This window comes from Lissotriton vulgaris, chromosome 4_1, assembly GCF_964263255.1.
Source record: "Lissotriton vulgaris chromosome 4_1, aLisVul1.2, whole genome shotgun sequence".
NCBI lineage: Eukaryota > Metazoa > Chordata > Amphibia > Caudata > Salamandridae > Lissotriton > Lissotriton vulgaris.
In genome coordinates, this window is record NC_141691.1 from 1,671,619,918 (window position 1) to 1,671,636,580 (window position 16,663).

Below are 16,663 nucleotides of genomic sequence, written 5' to 3' on the forward strand. Positions count from 1 at the left end.
ATGTTTTGGGGGGCTGTTTGGGGGTGTTCTAGTATTGCATGTTTTGGGGGGCTGTTTGGGGGTGTTCTAGATTTGTGGGGTTGGGTTGGGGGGTCTTGGAGCACCGCTGGGAAGGTCTAATTTTGATTGCAAATGGTTTTGAAGAAAATCCATGGTGAAAAAGGGGGGTTTGGGCCTAGTTGCAGACAGCGTTTTGGCACATTTTAAACTGCGTTTTTTGGGGGGGCTGTTTGGGGGTGTTCTAGATTTGTGGGGTGGGTTTTGTGGTTTGGGAGCACTGCTGGCACAGTCTAATTTTGATTGCAAGTGGTTTGAAGAAAATCCATGGTGGAAAAGGGGAGTTAGGGCCTAGCTACAGAGCGCGTTTGGACTGAATTGAAGGTAGGCCGAAAATTTTCTAAGTGTCACATTTTCCATTTTTGCTTTTGGCCTGCTTGGGGGTGTTCTACTTTTTTGCGGGTGGTTTGATGGCTCTGGGGGCATTGCTGGGAAGCTCTAATATCGGGAGCAAGTCTTTTTGATAAAATCCATGGTGAAAAAGTTTTTGCGTTTTTGCTCACTTGCCTGTTTTTGGGGGGCTGTTTGGGGGGCTTCTAGGTTTTTGCGGGTGGGTTTTGTGGTCTGGGAGCACTGCTGGCACAGTCTAATTTTGATTGCATTTGTTTTTAAGAAAATCCATAGTGGAAAAGGGGAGTTAGTGCCTAGCTGCAGAGCGCATTTGGACTGAATTGAAGGTAGGCCGAAAATTTTCACTTTTTCCATTTTTGCTTTTGGCCTGTTTGGGGGTGTTCTACTTTTTTGCGGGTGGGTTAACGGCTCTGGGGGCATTGCTGGGAAGGTCTAATATCGGGCGCAAGTGTTTTGGATAAAATGAAATGAAATGAAATGAAGAAGGTTCTTAATAAAGCACACTGCGACCATGCGGCTTCCTGGCGCTGAAGTAGAAGGCTAAGGCAGAGAAGTAATTCAGCCGGAGTACGCTATGGAGAACAGATGTGTCTTGATGGCTTTACGGAATTGGGGGTAGGTTGAGATAGACCTAATTGACAGAGGGAGGCTATTCCAGAAACGGGGAGCCAGTACCGAGAATCTGGTGCCTCCCGTTTTAGATTTGCGAAACCGCGGGACATTGAGGAGGAATTGGTTGGAAGAGCGGAGGGCACGGGTGGGAGTGTAAGGGATGATGAGTGAATTGATCAAGGCTGGGGCCATACAAATGCGGGCCATGAAAGCCAGGCAGCCCATCTTAAAAAGAGATCTTTGGCAGATGGGAAGCCAGTGAAGGGATTTCAGGACAGGCGTGATGTGAGAAGATTTAGGCAGGCGATGAATGATTCAAGCAGCTTGGTTCTGGATGGCCTGCAATCGGCGCAGTTCATAACCTGGGATGCCCGCGTAGAGACTATTCCCGTAATCAAGACAGGAAAGAATCATTGCTAGCATGATAAGTTTGAGGGCATCGGTGGAGAAGAAGCGGGGCACTTTCCGGATAATACGGAGGGAGAGAAAACAAGAAGAAACAACGGAGCTAATCTGGGCATGCATGGAGAGGTCCCCACTGACTTTAATGCCCAGGGTCTTTGCAGAAGCCAATGGTATGGGCGAAGGGCCAAAGATGGGGGGCCAAAAAGCAGACGACCAAGGGGAGATGGAATGGCCAGTCAGGACTAACTCCGTCTTGTCCAGATTGAGCTTAAGTTGGTTACAATTCATCCACTCCGAGATGAAAACGAGAGTGGAGTGAAATTTAGGTAGGGAGTGCAAAGGAGAGGAAAGGTCAAAAACAAGCTGGAGGTCATCCGCATAGTTATATACGGAGACCCCCATGTCAAGGAGAGAAAGAATAAGGGGACAAATGTAAAGATAAAAGAGAAGGGGGGACAGGGAGGAACCTTGGGGGACCCCACAGGGGACCAAGCGGGTAGGGGCAATGTGGCCAGACAGATGGACCGCCTGAGTCCGTCCATTAAGAAAGGAGGCGAGCCAAGAGAGCGCGGTACCCTGAACGCCCGCTGCACTGACCCGGTCGAGAAGGATGGAATGGTCGACCGTGTCAAACGCAGCGGACAGATCAAGCAGCACCAAAGCTTGAGGCAAGTTGGAATCCGCCTTGCTCTTGAGCTCATCTAGGACGGACAGGACCACTGACTCAGTAGAGTGAACTGGGAGAAAACCCACTTGGTGGGAGACCAAGAGATGGTTATCCTCAATGAAGGAGGAGAGGCAGGAGGTAATGTGGCTCTCCAATATCTTACCAAGGTAGGGAAGAAGGGAAATAGGTCTAAAATTGGAAGGAAGGGAGGGGTCTGCACCAGGCTTTTTTAAGATGGGGCGAACTATTTCGGATGTGAAAAATTTCTGAACTAGGCCTGAGGAAATAGAAGAGTTAAGAAGCGAAAGAAGGGGATCAGGACAGTGAGTAAAAAGCTCTCTTAGAATGTGAACCGGAGCACAGTCAGCTGGGGAACCTGACTTCACTTTCTGAAGTAGTGCCAGAAAGGGGTTTAGAGCGATGGGTGGAAACTGATCAAGGAGCGAAGAGGGCGGGGGAAGAGAGAGGGAGGGAGAGGAAACAAGGGGTGAGTTAGTTGAAGGAATGTTGGATTTGATCTTCGCGATTTTATCTAAAAAGAAGTCGTTAAGAGACAAACAAAGAGCTTGGGAGGGGACAGGGTTGGAGTTGGCTCTGTCCGAGGCGACTAAGTTGCGGACTATGGAAAATATTTCCTTCGGTTTGTTAGCTGATTTAGATATTTTTTCCGAAAAATACAGAGCTTTGGCTAAAAGAATAGCCTTCTTGTAATTAATCAAAAGAAGCTTATATTTGGATCGCAGAAGAGGACAGTAATTGCGTCTCCAATGGCGTTCAGAGCGCCTAAGGTCCAGTTTGAGAACTTTCAATTCGTCTGTGAACCATTTTTGGGCGTCATGGGGGCGACAGGTTTTAACTTTTCTAAGAGGGGCAGCGCGATCACAAGTGGAAGACAGCCACTGATTCACAGCGCCTGCTTGAAGATCAATAGAGAGAGCACCTAGGTCAGGAGGAGAAGCAGCAAGAGAGGAACAAAGGAGGCTAAGATTAACCCGATTCCAATTGAGAGCTGTGATATTCTTAGTCAAAGGGGGGTTTTTTGGGGCTCCAAGCTCAATGAGAAATGAGATCAAAAAGTGGTCGGACCAGGTACAAGGGACGATTGTGGGGGATGTAATAGTACAGCTGGCTGACCATATCTGATCTAAGGTGTGGCCGTGAATATGGGTAGGGGAATGGAGGTGAGGAAGAAAATTAAGACACTGGAGAGTAGCTGAAAAGTCTTTGGAGGACAGGTCCTCCCTAGGATCACCTGGCCAGTAGTTAAAATCTCTGAGAAGGAGTACTGAAGAGTTGTTGACCATAAGAGTGGCCAGTAGTTCTTGTAAAACAGGTACAAAAGTAGGCATATTCTGAGGGGGACGATACATTAAGACTATTGTGATGGGGGCTAAGAGGTTAAGTGAGCGAGCAACTAAGAAATCTATATCAGGTATAGGAAGATGGGGAAGAATCTGAAACTGGAGATGGGAACGAATGATCATCGCCACACCCCCTCCGGCCCTACCAGCTCGACGATCCACCCTAAGAGCGTAGTACGAGTCGGGGAGGGCGGATAACAGATCAGGAAGGGAATCAGTAGAAAACCACGTCTCAGTAAGAAACAAAAAGTCCGGAGCGTCAGTGTCCAGTAAGTTAAAGAGCTCATACTGGTGCTTGCCTGCTGATCTAGTGTTTAACAGGCAGGCAGTGGCCATGGTGGGTGTGGAGAAAGAGAGGGGAGTGAGGGGAGGGGAAGTCTGTAATCGTGGAGAGAGCAGTGCGTATTCAGGCAAAGGGGTAGAGGGAACAGAGATACCCAGGGCCACGACGTGCATAGACAAGGAAGGGGTGATGGGCTGTGCTGTATTTAAGCAAAGAAGTTGGACTGGGGTATAGGTGAGGATTGGGCCAGAGTCCGAGGCCCCTGGTCCCTGTCGGTCGCGGGCGGGCGCAGACGGGCTTGCCTTTGCCACGCCTTTGGCGCGCTTACGGCGCGCCCGCTGCGCCCGTCCGCTGCGCGTACGGGGAAAGGACATTATTTATAGGGAGATAAGGCGGTGGGGGCGTGGCCTAGTGATGGTGGGCGTGGCCTCAGGAGGATGGCGGCGAGGAAGTTGGAGCCCGCTGCAGCTAAGTAGTCTGCTGCGCGGGAAAGCCCAGAAAGACAGAGAGCAGAAATACAAGTCCCCAGGAGAGGGAGGTATGTAATAAAAAGCACAATCAAAATACACAGTTTTCAAAATAAAGTTACAATCCTAGCGTCTCCCGGCTTCCGCCTCAGGAGTAAGGTTAGTTTCTAAATGGCGCTCACAATCAGCGCGATTTAAAGCCCTCGGCGGGGGGGCGGGGCCTAGTGATGGTGGGCGTGGCCTCAGGAGGATGGCGGCGAGGAAGTTGGAGCCCGCTGCAGCTAAGTAGTCTGCTGCGCGGAAAAGCCCAGAATGACAGAGAGTGGAAATACAAGTCCCCAGGAGAGGGAGGTATGTAATTAAAAGCACAATCAAAATACACAGTTTTTAAAATAAAGTTACAATCCTAGCATCTCAAGGCTTCCGCCTCAGTAGTAGGGTTAGCTTCTAAATGGCGCTCGCAATCAGCGCGATTTAAAGCCCTCGGCGGGGGGCGTGGCTTAGTGATGGTGAAAAGGTTTTTGCGTTTTTGCTCACTTGCCTGTTTTTGGGAGGCTGTTTGGGGGGCTTCTAGGTTTTTGGGGGTGAGTTTTGTGGTCTGGGAGCACTGCTGGCACAGTCTACTTTTGATTGCATTTGTTTTTAGGAAAATCCATGGTGGGATAGGGGAGTTAGGGCCTAGCTGCAGAGCGCGTTTGGACTGAATTGAAGGTAGGCCGAATTTTTTTTTTCACATTTTCCATTTTTGCTTTTGGCCCGTTTGGGGGTGTTCTACTTTTTTGCGGGTGGGTTGACGGCTCTGGGAGCATTGCTGGGAAGGTCTAATATCGGGCGCAAGTGGTTGGATAAAATCCATGGTGAAAAGGTTTTTGCGTTTTTGCTCACTCGCCTGTTTTTGGGGGGCTGTTTGGGGGGCTTCTAAGTTTTTGGGGGTGGGTTTTGTGGTCTGGGAGCACTGCTGGCACAGTCTAATTTTGATTGCAAGTGGTTTGAAGAAAATCCATGGTGGGAAAGGAGAGTTAGGGCCCAGCTGCAGAGAGCGTTTGGAGTGATGTCGACTGGTAGCCCAAATGTTCTAAGTGTCACATTTTCCATTTTTGCTTTTGGCCTGTTTGGGGGTATTCTACTTTTTGTGGGTGGGATGACAGCTCTGGGGCCATTGCTGGGAAGGTCTAATATCGGGCGCAAGTGGTTTGGAGAAAATCCATGGTGAAAAAGGGGGGTTAGGGCCTAGGGTTCTAAATTCGCAGTTTACACTTTACACCTAGCTTGAGGGGAAAGATCCGCAAATTTTGCTCACACTAATTTATTCTTGAAATGGACACTCAGAGTACGCACTTTCGAAATGATGCTTGTATGTTTTGTAATACTGTTGATTCTGAAACTGAAAGTGATATTTTTGCACTACACAGCGTACCTTATATTTTTTTCTCCGTGGTGTTTTAATATCACTTCCTGTACAGGCCGGCTTTTACCCTGTACAATGGCAAAACCTCAGGCTTAGCGACCCGCTATTCAGCATCCACCAGGCAAGCAGTGGACAAGGTGTCTTCTCGTCCCCAACATTGATCGGCAGGGCGTCAGATGGAATGGAGGAGTACCGCGAAAAAGAGCAATGGCTGAATGCATGCAACTTCCCAAATTCAACAGGACAACTACAACAACATACAGTTACAGTATCCATCTTCATTTCTACTTATCTTTTAAGTAATGGTATTGCTGTGAACTTCTGTGAGTGTGACTCTGTGCATTTGTTTGCTCTCTGCTTCAATACATCCCTTCAGCCATTGTATACTTTTTTCTTTGCTATTTTTTAAACGAATTTAATGTTCTGTGTGGTTCTTCTCTCTGAGGGCAGATAGGCAAGTGAAATTGCATAATTACTGCAGCCCTGTACGGTCACATTGTTTCTTCATTGTTAGTACATTGTAGAAAGTACTACTTACTTTACAGTAACCTATCCATTTAGCAAACAACTTCATGCATGCAGTAGTGCATGCATTTCCTTTATGTCCCTTAAAAGATTTATGGATAGCTTTGTATCCAAAGATTTGTTTATCTTCATGTGTTGTTTGTCCTTGCTGTGTGTTTTTAATCCTTTCTCCACAAAACGTTCCGCACAAACTCCATTCCCATCCAAGTTTCAAACCCTAACCCTCTTCCCCTGGGCTGTGTGGATTTTTTTGAGGTGTGAGTAAATTACAACAATAATTCCACACACTGGCTGGGGAGGATAAGGTCAAAGCAACAGAAAACATCCTCCTCCTACATGTGGCGAATGATTGCGCTGCTGTGCCCTTCACCTTCAGTACTATTTCTTGAAGTAGCCAAAGCCAAACTCCACGCAACTAGTATACTTTGGAAACTTTAGCATTTGTTAGGCCAAGTTAGGGCACTGTTCTTGTGTACCATGCTATCTATCGTTCTGTTGTAATGATCCGCTCAGGCCACTCAAGGTTTCATTTTCTTTTTTTTCATATGCTGCTACTGCCACTGTGTGCCACCACTACCACCACAACAATACTATTTCATCCGCCCAGGATTGCCAACCTTCATCACCAGTTGCCATGCAGCCAGTCCTGTGCCTAGCCCTAGGCCTATTCTCAAATACGAATCACAGGTAAGATAAGCGTTTGGGGGGGAGGAAGAATAAAGGAGTAGGAGGAAAGAGGAGAGACTGACGGTAGTACTACTAAAGTAGTAGGGCAATTGAATTCACTAACTCTGTGAGTGGCACTTACTTTTGTAAACATTTGGGCGATTACTTAGACAATTTGAATCACGCAGCCAGTTAAGTTTCAGGAAAACAAACGAACAGTTAACCCTCCCGCCTCCCCGCACAACAGTAAAAACACGTATGCAATGTTTAAGTTGAAAGTAAATAATTATTTAAATCCATAACAAAAATCGACTATCCGGCAAGACCCAACTCACCCTGCTGCCTAACCCCAAAGAATGTCCATGAAAAAGTCCCCAAAGTCGAAGAAAAAACCCAACTCCCAATTCCCACCCCCCCCCCCCCCCCCAAATGTCTTTACAAACGCAGCAAGTGACAGTCTCTCCTCCTCTACTGCTGCCGGCGGTGTCCTTTGGCCAGGTGCACCCGTTGGGACCCGCTGGAGGCTTGCGCTGACTGGCTGACCCAGGGAGCGTGCAGGAGGATGCAGCTGTCTCGGTGGATGTTGTGGTGGACTGCGACTGCGTGTCCTCCTTCTCCTGGGCCACCAGACGCTGATATTCGGCGACAATCGCCTCCAGCTTCCTTTGCCGGGCCCGTCTATCCAGCTCCTTCCGTGTCAGTTTGGAAGGAGCATCTATATGAAGAAAGAAAGACAAACTGTAACCAATGCTCTTCAAGATTAACACAAAATAATTCAGAAGAAAGTTGTGTCACAGTAGAACTAGCAACTTGCAAGCACAGTACATACCATTTGTGGCCTGTATCTATCTAACCTCCCACTTCATCAGCCTCTGCTCTAACATTAGTGGGAGTTTCAGGAATCAATTCTACGAGCACTATATGGACTCACTACATTAGAGTCGACTATGACAGTACACCAGTCTTCTTCTTCTTCTTCTCTCTTGTTTAGCAAAATTGGTATGTAAACTTCTGGAAGCTGGCATAATGCCAGCGCAGTCAACTTGCACCCAAGAAAAACAGACGCAAGCCATGATGATACAGACTTGCGTTACTGTACCAGTCCAGTACATGCAGGTGGTGAATCTCTTACTTTTCTAGTACGAGTGGCACTGAGAATACGCAGTTACAAGGGCTACTGCTTAATTAATTTAACTTTCACCCTACAGTGCCAATGACTACTAGAAAAGGAAAATGAAGAAGATAAATAATGTGATTATTTATCCCTTCACAGGATATTTGCTTACATATGGGATGACTTTAGGTACTTTGTTTTTTATTTTCGTGAACACGGATAGGCCACACATGAATGACACAGTTGTACTAAAATTATTAACAGAGGTATTGAGTGGCCCCCCATAATCGCCGGATATATGCTGTGCTTGCAATACAAACTACTGCTACTATTCATGGTAGTATTCGGAAAAATTACAACTTCTTTTCCTTGCCTTTGCTACACTGGAACGGACGTGCGGGTGCGGCGTTACATGCTCTTCAAAGTAACACTTACTTCATCCACTGACCATCTACTCTGTCTACATACACATATGCTATCTATAAGTCAGATAGTACCATGATCCAGGCATCCATCCATTCAAAGTAAATGTCAATCATTCTTCTTAATGTCTCAACTGGACAAACCTTAGTTTTTTCTCACGGAAAAACGACATTTTCATCTTATTTTGGAAACCCCAAGCCATGCATCCTTGCTTGACTTGCATTTGAATTTGAAGCAAAGGATATATTGCGCACACATACAGTTTCTGTTTCACCCACCCAGGCAGTCCTCTTCCCTTTCTCCTTCCACCCATCCTTGCTTCATCCTTCAACCAGCCATGCATCATATTCCCAGCCACCTCGGGCAGCATTCAAAAACACGTATCATTCTTTGCCAGTCATCATTACTTTTTAACTCGCTCGTCCTTCCACACTTACTTACATCCTTCTTTCCCTTTTCGTTCATCCCATCCATCAAGTTCATCTCTGATCTGACTTGGCTTCTCGATAAAACTTTCAAAGCTGAGTTGAAGTCAATTTAGAGGAGGTTACTACCTGGTTGATAAAAACTTAGTTCTAAATTTGTAAGTCTTCTTAACAGTAAAGTATACTTGTACTATACAACATATGCACCCGTGCAGAGAGCACACTCTGCCGTCTGTAATGGCAATAAGTAAGGAATATCAATCAATCAATCAATCAATCAATGACATTTATAGAGCGCACTACATACCCGTAGGGTCTCAAGGCGCTGGGGGGGGGGGGGGGTGCCGCTACTGCTCGAACAGCCAGGTCTTCAGCTTCTTCCTGAAGGAGAGGTGGTCTTGGGTCAGGCGCAGGTCGGTCGGGAGGGAGTTCCAGGTCTTGGCGGCCAGGTAGGAGAAGGACCTTCCTCCTGTAGTCGCTCTTCGGATGCGGGGGACGGCGGCGAGGGCGTGGTTGGCTGATCGGAGGTGGCGTTTGGGAGCGTAGAAGTTGATTCGGCTGTTGAGGTAGCTCGGTCCTTGGTCGTGTAGGGCTTTGTGTGCGTGGGTGAGGAGGCGGAAGGTGATTCTTTTGTTGACGGGGAGCCGGTGAAGATCTCTCAGATGTCCGGAGATGTGGCTGGTTCGTGGGATGTCGAGGATGAGTCTGGCTGAGGCGTTCTGGATCCGCTGGAGTCTCTTCTGGAGCTTGGCGGTGGTACCGGCGTAGAGGGCGTTGCCGTAGTCCAGTCGGCTAGTGACGAGGGCCTGGGTGACGGTCTTCCTGGTCTCGGTGGGGATCCACCAGAAGATCTTCCGTAGCATGCGTAGGATGTTGAAGCACGCCGAGGAGACGTTGTTGACTTGCCTGGTCATGGAGAGGGAGGAGTCCAGGATGAAGCCCAGGTTGCGTGCATGGTCTGTCGGTTTGGGTGCGGTGCCCAGGGCGGGAGGCCACCAGGAGTCGTCCCAGGCGGAGGGTGAAGAGCCCAGGATGAGGACCTCCGTCTTGTCCGAGTTCAGTTTCAGGCGGCTGGTCGTCATCCACTCGGCTACCTCTTTCATCCCTTCGTGCAGGTTAGCTCTTACGGCGGCGGGGTCGTTGGTCAGGGAGAGGATCAGCTGGGTGTCGTCGGCGTAGGAGATTATTTTGAGGTTGTGTTGGCGTGCGATGGCGGCGAGGGGGCTCATGTAGACGTTGAAGAGGGTGGGCCTCAGTAAAGGATCCTTGAGGGACGCCGCAGATGACTTCGGTGGCCTCTGACTTGTACGGTGGTAGGCGGACTCTCTGTGTTCTTCCGTCGAGGAAGGAGATGATCCATTCCAGCGCCTTGTCCAGGATTCCGACGTTGCTGAGGCGCTGTACTAGGGTGAGGTGGCAGACAGTGTCGAATGCCGCGGAGAGGTCTAGGAGGATGAGGGCCGCTGTTTCTCCGTTGTCCATCAGGGCTCGGATGTCATCGGTGGCGGCGATGAGGGCGGTCTCGGTGCTGTGATTGGCTCGGAAGCCGGACTGTGAGGGGTCGAGGGATCCATTTGTCTCGAGGAAGGCGGCCATCTGCTTGTTGACGGTCTTCTCGATGACTTTGGCTGGAAACGGGAGGAGCGAGATGGGGCGGTAGTTCTTGAGTTCGGTAGGGTCCGCAGTGGGTTTCTTGAGTAGAGCGCTGAGTTCGGCGTGCTTCCAGCTCTCAGGGAAGGTGGCGGTGTCGAAGGATGTGTTGATGATGTCTCGCAGGTGGGGTGCGATGACAGCGTCGGCCTTGTTGAAGACGTGGTGAGGGCAGGGGTCGGTCGGTGATCCGGAGTGGATGGAGTTCATCGTGCGGATGGTGTCTTCGGTGCTGATCGGGGTCCAGGCGTGGAGGGTGGTGGTGGGGGGTGGTTGTTCGGTCTTGGTGTGCGTTGGTTGGTTGTTGAAGCTGTTGTGTATGTCCGCGATCTTGTTGTGGAAGTATGAAGCGAGGGAGTTGCAGAGGTCTTGCGATGGGGTGATGTCGTTGTTTCCTTACCACTGCCCGCCACTCCCGTGGCATCCCCCACAGCAGTTCCCGCTGGCTGTTGCACCGCCTCCGCCCCAGGAGTGCCCACCTCCGCGCTGGCCCCGGCACCGGTGGATGGCTGTGTTGATGTTTCGCCTAGAAAATATATTTCAGATTCTTAGATGCCATATACACCACTCCCTGGTATTTGGTCTAGGAATGAAATTTTTTTACTACGAATACACAAACAAATTTAATAATTTTGACTCTCTAGTCTAAACTACATAGTGCCCTTTTTTCAGGGAAGGGTGTTTTTTAGTTATGCTTAGTCGAAACATGTCTTGCTACACTTTTTGGCACAACTGATGAATGCTTGCTTTTTAACACGCACCATTTTTTCTCATAACAGACAGAAGCTTCCCTTCTAAGAACAAGAGCAAGATCAGATCATCATTACTTGGACGGAGTCAGCAACGATTGAGCACCACAAAGAAGACGTGAAGTTCCAACCTGGTGAGGGCTCGCCCACAATTAATGTGTGAAATCACTAAGCACTTTTCAATTTTCAATCCACCGTTTATGTTGTATGCTGAACTTGATTTTCATAAATGTTTTTACTTTTAATAAAGCTTTAAAATTTACATGGACTCTGTGGTTTTTGTTCATGAGTGAGTGAGCGAAAGGGTTTGCAATTTGCAAGCATGAGTCCGTGGCTCTGAGAGGTCGGGACTCTGACTCCGTAGTCTTATGTCCTGGGTTGTATAATCATTGGGGATCAATCATCGATGAATTCGGGAGCTAAATGACTCTGACACACTAGCTAGTCAGTAAGGAGATTGGGGGTTTAAATTCTGTTATGACGGAGGTATGTGGAAAGTCGAACTGCGCCTATTATAATTGATAAACAATGCACTATTTCATGTCCATAGTTCTGTTTGTGCAGAATTGTCCCTGCAACAGTAGTAGTATGGATTGTCCTCCTATCCAATCAAAAAGTAAACTAGTATCTTATTCTTTCTAGGCGGCCATTGATATTTTATTGTTGGGAATTGTCAAAGCATAAACATTTAGAAGACTTCCAAAGACATTATGGACAACCCAGAGGACTGCACTGAGTGCATAGAGCTATTGCTGAATACAATGGGAGTTTTGTTTAACACCTTTTGCCTACTCTGCAAGCTTAGTTAGCTACACAGACATACTAATAATAATCTAGTAGTACCACAGCGAGTCATAGTAGAGGCAGGATAAGAATTTAGAAACAGTCTACAAGAAGATCAAAGACGATTTAGAGAAAATCAAATGAGGAACGTTAGGAAAAAATAGGTGCTGTAAAAGATAGGGAAGTATAATTATTCATATTAACAGGAAAACTTACTGGGGCCAGCAGAGGAGCCCTCGCCGGACCGATCCTGGCCTTCCTGATCTTGTCCCTTCTCCGCCGGCGCTGCTACCTCCTCCTGTGTCCCCTTGCCCCTGGGGGTTGCTGATGTACAACATGAAAGAAAGACACAAACATGGATGATTGTTGTCAACCAAATCAAACATTTCAAAAAAACAATAACAAATTATTTCGGGGAAATAGACAACAATTGCACTAGATTTATTGACCTATCTGATGTGGTCTACTAGGATATTAGTATTGCTGGATTCGCGGACCATCTACTTGGAAAGTTATGTAACTCACTAAACCAACTACAAAAAGGTTCGACTAGGACTGGCAGGCAGCACTCTGCAGCACGCGAAGTGACAGACACAGTCCATCGTGATTGCAGACCAGTGAGAAGTTGAACACTAAAAAGTTTCCTACTAAATAACCAGTCATAATATACTCAAACTATCAATCCACCACCACTATCTCTTCTTAGTGGCAGGAGTACAAAGGAAGGACTGGACTTGAGTCTCTAGGGGCAGATTTACAAGCCCCTTGCGGCTCTTTTGCTCCGTCATTGCGTGGCTTTTGTGACGCAGCGGCAGCGCAAAAGAGGCGCCATGGTGCGGGGTATATTAACATTGTGACGCATCTGGGAGATGCATCACGTTGTAAAGCCCTGCGAAATCAGGGGGCGTTTCGGTGCAAAGGAAGGCGTTCCCGCGCAGGAATGACTCCTAAAAGTGGCTGAGTGAAATCTACAAGATTTAACTCAGTCACTTTTAGGCCAATGCTGCGTCAAAACCCTGCGCCTGCTTGAAGCAGACGTACGGCTAGATGCAGCATTGGGGAGATAGGGCACCCCAGAGCATTTCTGGAGCTGCGTCGTGCTTGCGTGATGCATCTGTGTCGTTTTTGCCCCATGGTGCGCCGCATTGTAAATGCGGCGCACCATGGGTGGTGGAGGCGTGGCGCACAATTACTGGCGCATCCCTGCTAATTTGCAGGGATGCGCCAGTAATTGTAAATCTGCCCCTTAGTGTCTAGCATTACGCAGTTCTGTAAAGTACAGTCATACATAATCACTCAGGCCAATGAAATGAGCACAAAATCGAAAACAAGTAAGCATAGTAGCACCGCCACTGAGCAGGCGAGCAGTGCACATGCAATGCAATCACAGAAGATTTTGAAACATAATTTACGTACAATGTAATCGGCAGCATTATTGCTCTTCGGAAAAAAAAAAATTTGCAATATGATACCATAGAGCAGGAGAAAACAGAGTAGTGATTATATAGCTACTACTACTCACCAAGCCCAGGGATCTCGACGCCTAGCAGGTCGAGCAGGTCGTGTTCACGGTTCAGGACATCGGACCATCGGTGCGTGGCCTGGCTGTAGGAGCGCCGGACCCGAGACTGCCGATACATGGCCCGGCACACCTTCCCCCACAGCTGCCGACGCTCCCGGAGCCCATACCCACCAGCGATCCTGCCGCGATGGTCTTGGGGAGGAGGCGCTGGACATAAAAAAATCAGTGCAGCCCCCTCCTCCGCGCTAAAGATCTCCCGGGCTATGACTTGCTCCCCCCTCAATCGCCCGCATGGGAGCCGGGTACGGGGTGCGGGACCCTTCCCCTTGTCCTTCCCGGCTCCCTATGCCATGGTCCTGGACAGGAATGGAAATAATAAATAGGAAAGAGAATAGGGAAAAAGTAAATGAAAGAAGAGGTAAAAAAAGTAGTTTTAAAGTAACCAAAAGTAGAAGAAAACACAAAATATAGATCTAGAAAAATAGAGGGATAGATAATAAGTAAAAAAAGATTAAAAAAAACTTCAAACAAACAAAGGATGGCAAAGATTGAAGCTGGATAGAAAAAGCATGCCCAGAACCATAGCAATGAATGAAAAACAAGATGGCCACGCCCATTGAGGACCGCGTGGGTAAGTTTGCGCGATATTTCCCCCGTGAGTACGCAAAAACACACACAAACTCGTAATAGAACGCCGCACACCACGCGTGATTGCCAATAGTGGCCGGTAACGGAAATACGCAACGCGCACAAGATCGCCGCGCCCATGTACGACCGCATGGGTAACTTCGCGGTCGGTACGCTGCAAGCGGCCCGCGAATACGCAAAAAACCCTGCAAACGCGCAAACAATTCAGCAAATTTGCACTAATTCGCTAATTTTGTGGATCGCGAAATCAATTTTGCGCGAATTCGCGGAACGCGTATTTGCAAATTTCGCCCATAACTTATATTTTATGTTTTTACTTCTTTATTTAATAACTTGTATTATACAGCTGACCTCACCATTGCAGAGCATTTTGCAGCAGCAATAGTTAAGAAATATTAAGCCATGATATATGAACATCTTACATCAAGAGAAGAGGGAGAGAGACAAAGTTATCTAAATTATCAAAGCATTATAAGAATTAGCCAAGACTAGTACGGTTACCAGTCGTATCAGAGGTAGCAAGTACAGTAGCACCGGGCCCCTCTACGGACCTGGGGATATGGTGTACCAATGGAGCCATAGTTCGGTTGTGGACCAAGCCAGTGGACGAGTCTGCAATTTATCCAGCTTGCGCAGCACTTACAGTACCCATTGCTACGCCACTACTTATTGTATGCTGTGAGGTTTACCAGTGGCTAGTTGTAATATATTAGGACCATGTCTACTACGTTTTACTGTTATATTACTTTTATGTAGGTTTGTAAAGCGCACTATCTCCCACTTAGCAGGTGTGTGTGCCTAGACCTGCATGTGGTACGTTGGTTGGTTAATTGGAAAGCCAGGGCTTCAGCTTCTTGAGGAATTCGAGAAGAGCAGAGAGGGCTCTGATGTGGATTGAAAGGTCATTCCACACTTTAGAAGTGATGTAACAGAATGTCTGTCTCCCTGATCAGGTTCTGTGTATGTGTGGGATATGTGCGAGGAGTTACGGAGCGGAGGTGTCTGGGTGGTTGGTGGAAGGAGATGAGGCTGTGGCAGTAGGTAGGGCCTAATTTGTGTAGTGTCTTCAATGTGTGTGTGGAGAGTTTGAAATAAGTGTACATCAAGAGCCAGTGGAGCTCCAGGAGTTGTGGTGTGATGTGATTTCTGTGTGGGAGGTTGAGGATGAGTCTGGCTACCAAGTTCTGGATGACATGCAGTCTTCTAGTGAGTTGCTTGGTGATACCGGGGTAGAGGGTGATCTCAGAGTCCAACCTGCAAGTGACCAGATTGTACATTTTTCTAGTGTTGGGAGCCATTTTAGGATTCTCCTCAGCATCTACAGTGTGTGTCAGCAAGATGCAGCCTTATCTTTTGCAGTCATGTCCAGTTTGTTGTCAATGTTGATTCTGAGATTCCTGAGCGGTTGCTGAGCATGGGTCAGAGTTTGTCCAGCCACCAGTTGAGGTCCCATGGTTAGGTGTTCTTGCCAAACATCACTACTTCTGTGCTGTCGGTGTTGAGACAGTTGGCTTTCATCCAATTAGCAACTTCGGACATGCAGGTGGTGAACTTGTTTCATGTATTGGGGGTATTGTCCAAGAGGTAGAGTAGACGTTGTGTGGCGTCTGCGTAAGAGAAGATGTTGATGTTGTATGTGCGTATGACGTTGGCCAGAGAGATCATTTGTGCATTGTAGAGCGTGGGTCTGAGAATGAACCTTGAAGCACTCCACAGATGAGTTTGTGGACTTCTGATGAGTACGGTGCTCATTGACAGCTTGGGTTATATCTGAAAAGACTGAGCAGATCCAGCAGCGAGCAATGGATAGCAGTGGCATTTACAGGGTTTTCAGCATTTAAATTAATAGGAGGAAGGAAAGCTCAATCAAAGTTTTATCCAGTATGGTTACCCATTCCTATGAGTGTAACCTGGTCTTCGGGAAGGTCAGAGAAAAAAAATAATAAACAACCCAGAATAAAACAAAAATAGGGGGTGAAGCACTGCAAGTTAAAGGTTGGATAGGTGGTTACAATTAAAAAAAACTAGGCATAATTCCCAAGTTAGTTAGTTTTTCCTTTGAAACTAAATGCCTTAACCAAGTGTTAAATAATACAGTCTGATTAGAAGATGGTAAGGTGTGGAATTTAAAGATGTAGCTGTGTGCTCTGAACTATGCAGTGCTGAAATACCAGAGAAACAAAATGGTAGGCTATACAATCTGGAAAAAGATATTCTAACTACATAGCACCAAGAGAGCGTTGTAAACAATTAAATGACACAGAGGGGTAGACAAGTGGAAGGTCAGTCAAGGGGTGGTGAAGAAAACCTGGGACAAGAAGATAGAATTGATTTGAATTCCATTCCTGTGCCTTCCACTGAGAAGACTTGAAGACAAAAAATATTAATGATGCATCCCATGAAGTCAGGAGATTATCTTTGTGATTAAACAATTGAACTACATTACATACTTTATTTTTATTTTATTTTTACCCATAGGCTATTTGGTGAATTCCACTATTTAAAATGCATTAATGTAATGATTGTAAATTTTCAATGCAATGTATG